Source organism: Vicugna pacos, chromosome 1, assembly GCF_048564905.1.
Source record: "Vicugna pacos chromosome 1, VicPac4, whole genome shotgun sequence".
In the NCBI taxonomy this organism is placed as follows: Eukaryota; Metazoa; Chordata; class Mammalia; order Artiodactyla; family Camelidae; genus Vicugna; species Vicugna pacos.
In genome coordinates this window covers 29,524,982-29,532,026 of record NC_132987.1, presented here as the reverse complement: position 1 = coordinate 29,532,026, position 7,045 = coordinate 29,524,982, and the positions used below count along the sequence as shown (strand labels likewise).

The 7,045-nt window shown below is 41.5% G+C and overlaps 1 long non-coding RNA gene across 1 annotated transcript; it reads right to left on the bottom strand.

Annotated features, from left to right (window-relative positions):
* Nucleotides 1–2,799: 2,799 nt before the first annotated feature.
* On the bottom strand, nt 2,800–5,715 carry LOC140696026 (uncharacterized). The gene is made up of 3 exons (XR_012071955.1): nt 5,577–5,715; nt 4,499–4,578; nt 2,800–2,876 (listed from the first exon to the last, which is right to left on the bottom strand). It is a non-coding gene; the product is annotated as an uncharacterized lncRNA (long non-coding RNA).
* Between the last annotated feature and the right edge of the window lie 1,330 nt (nt 5,716–7,045).

Genomic DNA, 7,045 nt, shown 5'->3' with positions numbered 1-7,045 from the left:
ATTTAAAGAACACCAGAGAAAATCCACACCCCATTAGTTATGCTGTACATTTGTAAAGGGAATTGGCAGTTTGCAAAATGCTTCCATGCTCTTTCTGCAAACTGTGTTCAGTTCTGTAAGATGCATCATGGGCCTCCTACAAAGCTATTTCAGTACTGTGTGGAGCCCCCCAGAGGGTGCAGTCTCAAGTTCCTTAATTTTAAGAGGATCACTGACTAATAGAGTGCCTCAGAGAGAGAAAAGTGAGTGATGAAGTCTATGGACATTATGATAAGAGGGAAGCTTGAAGGAATTGGGAAGATTTAAGAAAAGAAGGGGTATAATAATTGGAACATCCTGTCTCGTTTGAATGTATGGTATATGGCAGAGGGCTTAATCCTTTATCTGGTTCAGATGGCAGGAGCAGCTCTGGTGATTGATAATCACAAGGAAGTACAAAAAGATTTAACATCAGAATCTCTTAATGGTAGAGAGGGCTGCCTCAGTCAGGAGTGCGCTTCCTGGTGCCAAGCTTCCCTTGAAGGACCACTTAGGAGGGGTGAAGGCTGACACTGAGGGACAGTTCTCCGAGGCCCACAGCCTCAGGCTTTCAAGCCTGCCAGGCATGAGGAAGCCTATCCTTCTTGGTCCATCCCACACCTTGACTCTTGTTACCAACATTAGATGGACATTGCAAAGCTCCAAAAGGCAAGTGACCATTCAGAAGCCCTCTCAGTCCATTACATGCCAAGCTAAGCTTAGGGACTACCCAGTGCAGTTCTGTAGAACTGGCCACTGCCAGGGCACAGACCAGGCCATTGGAGAGCACGTGTGACTCTAAGGGCACCAGTCCCCCTTCCCAGAGTTTAAGGAGAGCGCTGCAGTTCTTTACAGGCTGCTACACTCTGTCCATCCACCTAGTCTAGCGCTTACTATATAATTCTTCGTTACTTTGTACAACATGCTTCTTTAAGAGCAGAGGCTCTTCTGTTTATCCTTATAGCACCGTAACTTATCCAAGTGTTGGCATTTATTAGATACTCAGCATGTGCTTAGTGGAGGAATAAATGTATTCCATTCCAAATAGGCATTGCCTCAGTGCAGGCACTACAGCAATGGCAAGATATAGAGAATTAAAATAAGGTTCAGTCCTTGCCCTTAAGACGTACTAAAAAATCAGAATAAATATGAGTCAGTGAGGATACCGATAATGGGTGGAGTTTTGACTTTTAAGATTCCTTTCAACTCTAAGATTCTAGAAATCCACCTTTCCTTCCTCAATTAAAATAGCTTCAATGCAAGGGCATGAAAAGTGTCCATACTCTATTAGGATTTTCCTAGGTTTTAATCTACCGTAGGTAATACAGCTCAGCTTCTAGCAAATCAAATAATGTGAGGAGTCAATCTATAGATAAAGCATGAAGTTAAAGAGTTGGGAACAAAAGGTCTTGGAAGAAATTAGTGTTGAAACCATATAAAATGCTCTTTTCTCATATTGAGAAAAAAAAGACTTTCTGGTTCTGGAATGTAAAGTGTATGGTAATTTATATACTACTGGAAGAATTCAAACTACTTAATCTATATTAAAAATAATAAACAAGTTCCTACTATATAGCACAGAGAACTATATTCAGTATCTTTTAGTAACCTATAGTGAAAAAGAATATGAAAAGGAATATATATATGGATGACTGAAATATTATGCTGTACACCAGAAATTGACACAACATTGTAAACTGACTATGCTTCAATTAAAAAAATAAAAAAGACTGTCTGAAATTATAAAAAAAATACTGACAATGCTTACTCTCCACTTAACATTTACAGATTAAATCTGTTCTTTTATAATGTAGTTACTTTCATTGTTCGTGTTTTACAGAGCATGAAACAGGACATAGAACAAAGTCATTTGCCCCTGGATTATGAAGTAGAAAGCGGTGCACATAGGTAGTGAAGCACTGGAGTTTACATTCATAACTACTTCACTATATTGCCTCTTCTAATAATCTCCTAGATCACGATAAGAATTTTATTTCTTACATCATATTAAGATTCTTTCTGCTAGCTTTTTCATAATCCACAATCAGTGACCCTTGATTAGCCTCGCTTCTGATGCATTCGTGAACAAAGACAAGCCTAGGCTTTGAGGGAAACTGCAAAGCAATGAAACAGAGCCCCTTAACAGGAAAACAGTTGCTGGGATTCTAGCCCCTTTCTCAGTTTCTCTGGTATCATTTATGTAAAACCAGACAATCATCACCCTCTGTGCCCCATTCCCCATGCCGATGTGCAAAAGGACACAGCTGTATCAAATAATAACCGATTATTTGATCAAATGACAATGGACTACTCTACACAGTCACACACACACAAAAGCCAACTAACCAACTGTTTTGCTAAACCATTTTGATTTACTGGGGGTTAAGTTGCTTACTCTGAAAAGCAAGGTGCCTTTCATTTTGGAATTGCAAGATCTTTTTTTCACTTAGTTTCACACGTATTCTGTTTTTCACTTTGTGCTCTAAATAGTTAGTTAATTGGGACTATTTAACAGATTGTATATGTGGCTGCTGAGGGTAATTGTATCTTAACAACTGAAGGGTTTTTTACTTAATTTGTGAGTTGGTTCATGGTTTGGTTGAGAATGACCTTGCCTCCTACAGTTGGCATCAAAGAGTTAGGCAGAAGCTGAAGCATTCCTGACTGTAGGAGGTGAAGCTCATTCATATTCTTTTGTAAACAAATTAACAGTTGCCAGTGTTTGTTTTCATCCCACAAAATCACCTTAGCAACATGGATGTAGAAACAGCACGAACCTTCCTCGGAACCTCCAGTTGTTCCCAGCACCAGGAGACAGCAACAAACCTGACTGGCAAAGTTCTCCACTTATTTTCATCCTGAAAATGAGTGTCAGAATTTCCATGAAACATTATACAGCCCAATGTTTAAAAAAAAAAAAAAAAAGCTCAACTACTCTCATATATACAATAGTTATTTCTCAATAGAGCTTTATATACTTTTAAAATTTTTTCCTGACATGGTTTGACCAAGTTTAAATTAATTTTAGCCCAAAAAGAAAAGGAGGATCTATTTCCAAGTAACTTAGGAAATTAGGCTGGACTAATTTGAATTGTGGGCCACTGATGATAGTTACCTTGTATTCTTCTGTGTGTGAGGAATATGAACGTTGCAGAGTAGAGAAAGGTACAGCCAGAGTCTAGTCACGGAGCCCACCTGAGAGCCTTGGGGCAGAGGAAACCTGGGGCAGGACAAACCTTGCCAGACAGCTGATGTCAGAAATCTGTCCCAAATGTCTGTGAATCTTTTTCTGTTTTATAAATAAGTTCATTTGTGTCTTTTTTGAAGATTCCACATATAAGTGATATCATATGGTATTTTTCTGTCTTTTCCTGGCTTACTTCACTTAATATGATGATCTCCAGGTCCATGCATGTTGCTGCAAATAGCATTATTTTATTCTTTTTTATGGCTTAGTAGTATTCCATTGTATAAATATACCACAACTTCTTTATCCAGTCATCTGTCAATGGACATTTAGATTGTTTCCATGTCTTGGCTATTGTAAATAGTGCTGCTATGAACATTGGGGTGCAAGTGTCTTTTTGAATTAGAGTTCCCTCCAGATATATGCCTCACAGACACAGAAAACAAACTTATGGTTATCAGAGGGGAAAGGAGGTGGGAAGGGATAGACTAGGAGTTCAAGATTTGTAGATACTATTATATATAAAACAAATAAATAACATGTTTCTTCTGTATAGCACAGGGAACTATATTCAATATGTTGTAGTAACCTATAATGAAAAAGAATATGAAAACGAATATATGTGTGTATATGCATGACTGGAACATTGTGCTGTACACCAGAAATTGACACAACACTGTAAACTGACTATACAGCTGTTTATTACTTTTTCTCCCTTTTTAAATAGAAATATAGTCAAAACAAAAAAAAGGGAATCTGTACAAAATGTCCCAGATAGCCGTGTTTTGTGTGCTTTCCTGTCCACTCATCCTTCCCACATAGAGAGGCAAGAAACCTGTTTATGGATTTCTTAGAGTTTTGTATGCTGCTGATCTTCACTCTAGACAAAGGAGAACTGGTTAGGCGGAAGCACAATGTATTTAAGACTGCCCCTGGGCCTTGGCCACCTATAGCTCTGTCTTCACTCTTTGTCTTGTCTGTCTCTTTGCGTTCCTGAAAAGTTTTGTTCCTCAAGCAAATGTTCCACATAGTTCAAGAAACCAGTAGTAAGAATTTTATGTTTACAAATTTAGCAGAGGGTTTACCCCAATATTCAGAGTGAAGGAAAAGCAGACCATCATAAGAAAAAGCACTTCCTTGTCTTCACCACTGTTGCTCTTCAGTCTGCGAGGACTTGCCTTTTCATTGCTGCATTAGTTCATAGAATGTCTAATTTACTAGTGTCTATGTTTAAAAGTTGTAAAAATATTTTTAATGGTTTTAAAGAATTGAGATATCATAGGCGCTACTTACCCATTTTTCTGTCTTGTGTGAGGAAAATCCATGCTGGCCTTGCTGGAGAGAGAAGCATCACGGCGTGTGTCCCTGGCACCCTATAGTAGAAGAGCCATCTTTAAAACAGTACAGAGCCTGGGACTTTAAACACTACCATGAAATGCAAAGAGTGAAAACTACTGGATGCTACCGGTGCCCTTATAAATTGGAAAACAACTAGTGATACAGACTAAGAGCCTTAAAGAAGCTCTTGAACAACTTTGTAACACAAATCTAGTGTCTTAGGTTGGGTTCCCCAAGAAACAAGTTGAGGCAGATTTTCCTGCAGGCATTTTATTAGAGCGTCCCCTTGCGAGGAGCATCTGTGGGGAATAATAGAAGCAGGGCTGAGTAGAGAGGGAAGCTGAATGAGGTCGCATGAGGGCCTCGGCAAATCCCACAATCTGAATCCTGTATAGCTCTTCAGAGACTCCCAAGACTTTATACCACCACCACCTCCTAGAGGTGGGCAGCCACAGGGGAGGAGACCTGACACTGGGCAAGGCAGCTCCCATCTGTTGAGGCAATTCCTAGGGAAGAACTCAGCTGTGTACCAATATCAACCACATTCACAGCAGCCAGGGAAACGGGGGCCTTGGTCCTGACGTGGGGAATCTGGGCAGCAGACCGCAGCACGCACTAGAGTCCAGAAATGGCAAAACTCAGATCCACTTGGTTCGTGTAAGTTCACCATCTGGAATCACCTTTTCTAGGGTTCTGGGCTCATGCACAGGATGGAGGCTGGTGCGAGCAGCTACAGCCCTCACCACCGAAGCTGGTCTCGGGAACACAACTTGGGCTACGCATCTCCTTTCTTTACTCTGTTCCCATCTAGATTGTCTTCAGTCTCAAAAAGCTCACTCCCTGGTCTAATCAGGTAATGCATGCCTTCATTCCTAAAAGTTCTGATCCTCTGATGCCCACGCACTTCTTAAACTGTGGTGTTGGTTCTTGACCATTTACTGTCAACATCTGGTAAGGAGTACCAAGGAACATCACTGGATCACCTGGCTAAGGTATTCTTGCTCCCCCACTGTGTCATGGCGGTGCTACCTACTCCTGATCATCAGGATCCATCAGCTCAGCCAGGATGGTGGCTCCTTTCTTGGCCTCTGGCACATGGAATCTAAAGTGCTGGTTGATTAAGAAGCAAAAAGATCTTCAAGTCCTGCAGGTAAAAGCATTCATCTTCTGAGAACAGAACCTCTGGACCTGCAAAGCTTGTCATCGTAGTCAGAGGCACATCATAGTCAGAAGTGATAGTAAACTTTCCCATCGTGTCTCCTGGGGACACAGCACTATATAGTGGTCACTAACTCAGGATGTATCCTATATTCTAGAGGATGGCACCCCATCTTTGCAGGGTATTATCTCCAAACTTAGGTTTCAGCTATACTTTCCAAAGGCAGTTTCATCACCCTGTATAAATCTAGTCCCTTTTGAGTGGTATGGTCTGTTGTAGGAATGGTGTATTCTGTTGTCTTAAATCCCCTGCCAACCTCGTTTGCTTTAAAGTGGTCCTTGGTCTGCAGGTACAATACCATGTCTGTGGATCAAATGTTCTGTAAACACTGGAGATGGCTGAGGCCCTACAAGGGGGAAATTAAAACCCATATCTGGAATATAGACTGATTTCAGTAAAGAAAAATTGCTGCCTTTTTCAGGATGTAACTGACTTGCCACCAAGTGACTTCTTAGTCTCTTTAGAAGACGGTGCCCTGTCAGGTCTCTGTATTGTTCTTCACTGCTGGCTGGTTGGATATCGGGCAGCAATAGGTAGCTAGATCAGCCACAGTGACCGAGTCCGCGATGCTGACTGGACCCAGGCAGAGTTTCCATCCCTAACATCACAGATACTCTGTTCCCGCTCTCGTGCCAGCACTGCAGTTGCTGACAGCAGAGGCTGGCTGTCATGTGTCTGCCAGCAGCTGACGGAGCCGTTCTGTCTGTCTCACTTTCAGTCCCTCTTTCATGGTAAAAGGAATGGCGGGTGTTCAAGTCCATGGACCTTCAAGAGCTGTGCTCATTTCCAGAGGCCCATCCTAGGCCTTTTCCTCAGCCCTCCTTTCCCCCAAAGCTTCCATCTTTCTCCTTTCCAATTTCTGATCAAGCAGCCACACCCAGTGCCACTGATTAGAAGTCCACGTACAGGTTAAACTGGGGCCATTTCTCTTTCCATATAAATCAGGTATCCTGGTGCATGTCTGAAGCTCTGCCCATGAATAATCACTCCTTACCTCTTTCAGGGCCGCAGCTGAATGGGACTATAATAAAGCAGTGGTCCACTTGGAGCTTGTACTTGAAGGTGAAGATTAACCACACATGAGCCAAACTATCTATCACACCCACTTCTTTAAGCCTTTGGATCTCTTTCCACTATTTGCATGGCAGTTTGGAATTTCTAGCTCAACTGGAAAGGGCCATCCCTTTTACCAGGTTTCTAAAAGCTAACAAGTAGCTTATTAGCACCAATTCCCAGGGTCCTTGCCAGCATGTTATGTCCTGTATCATTTCCAAATCAATAAT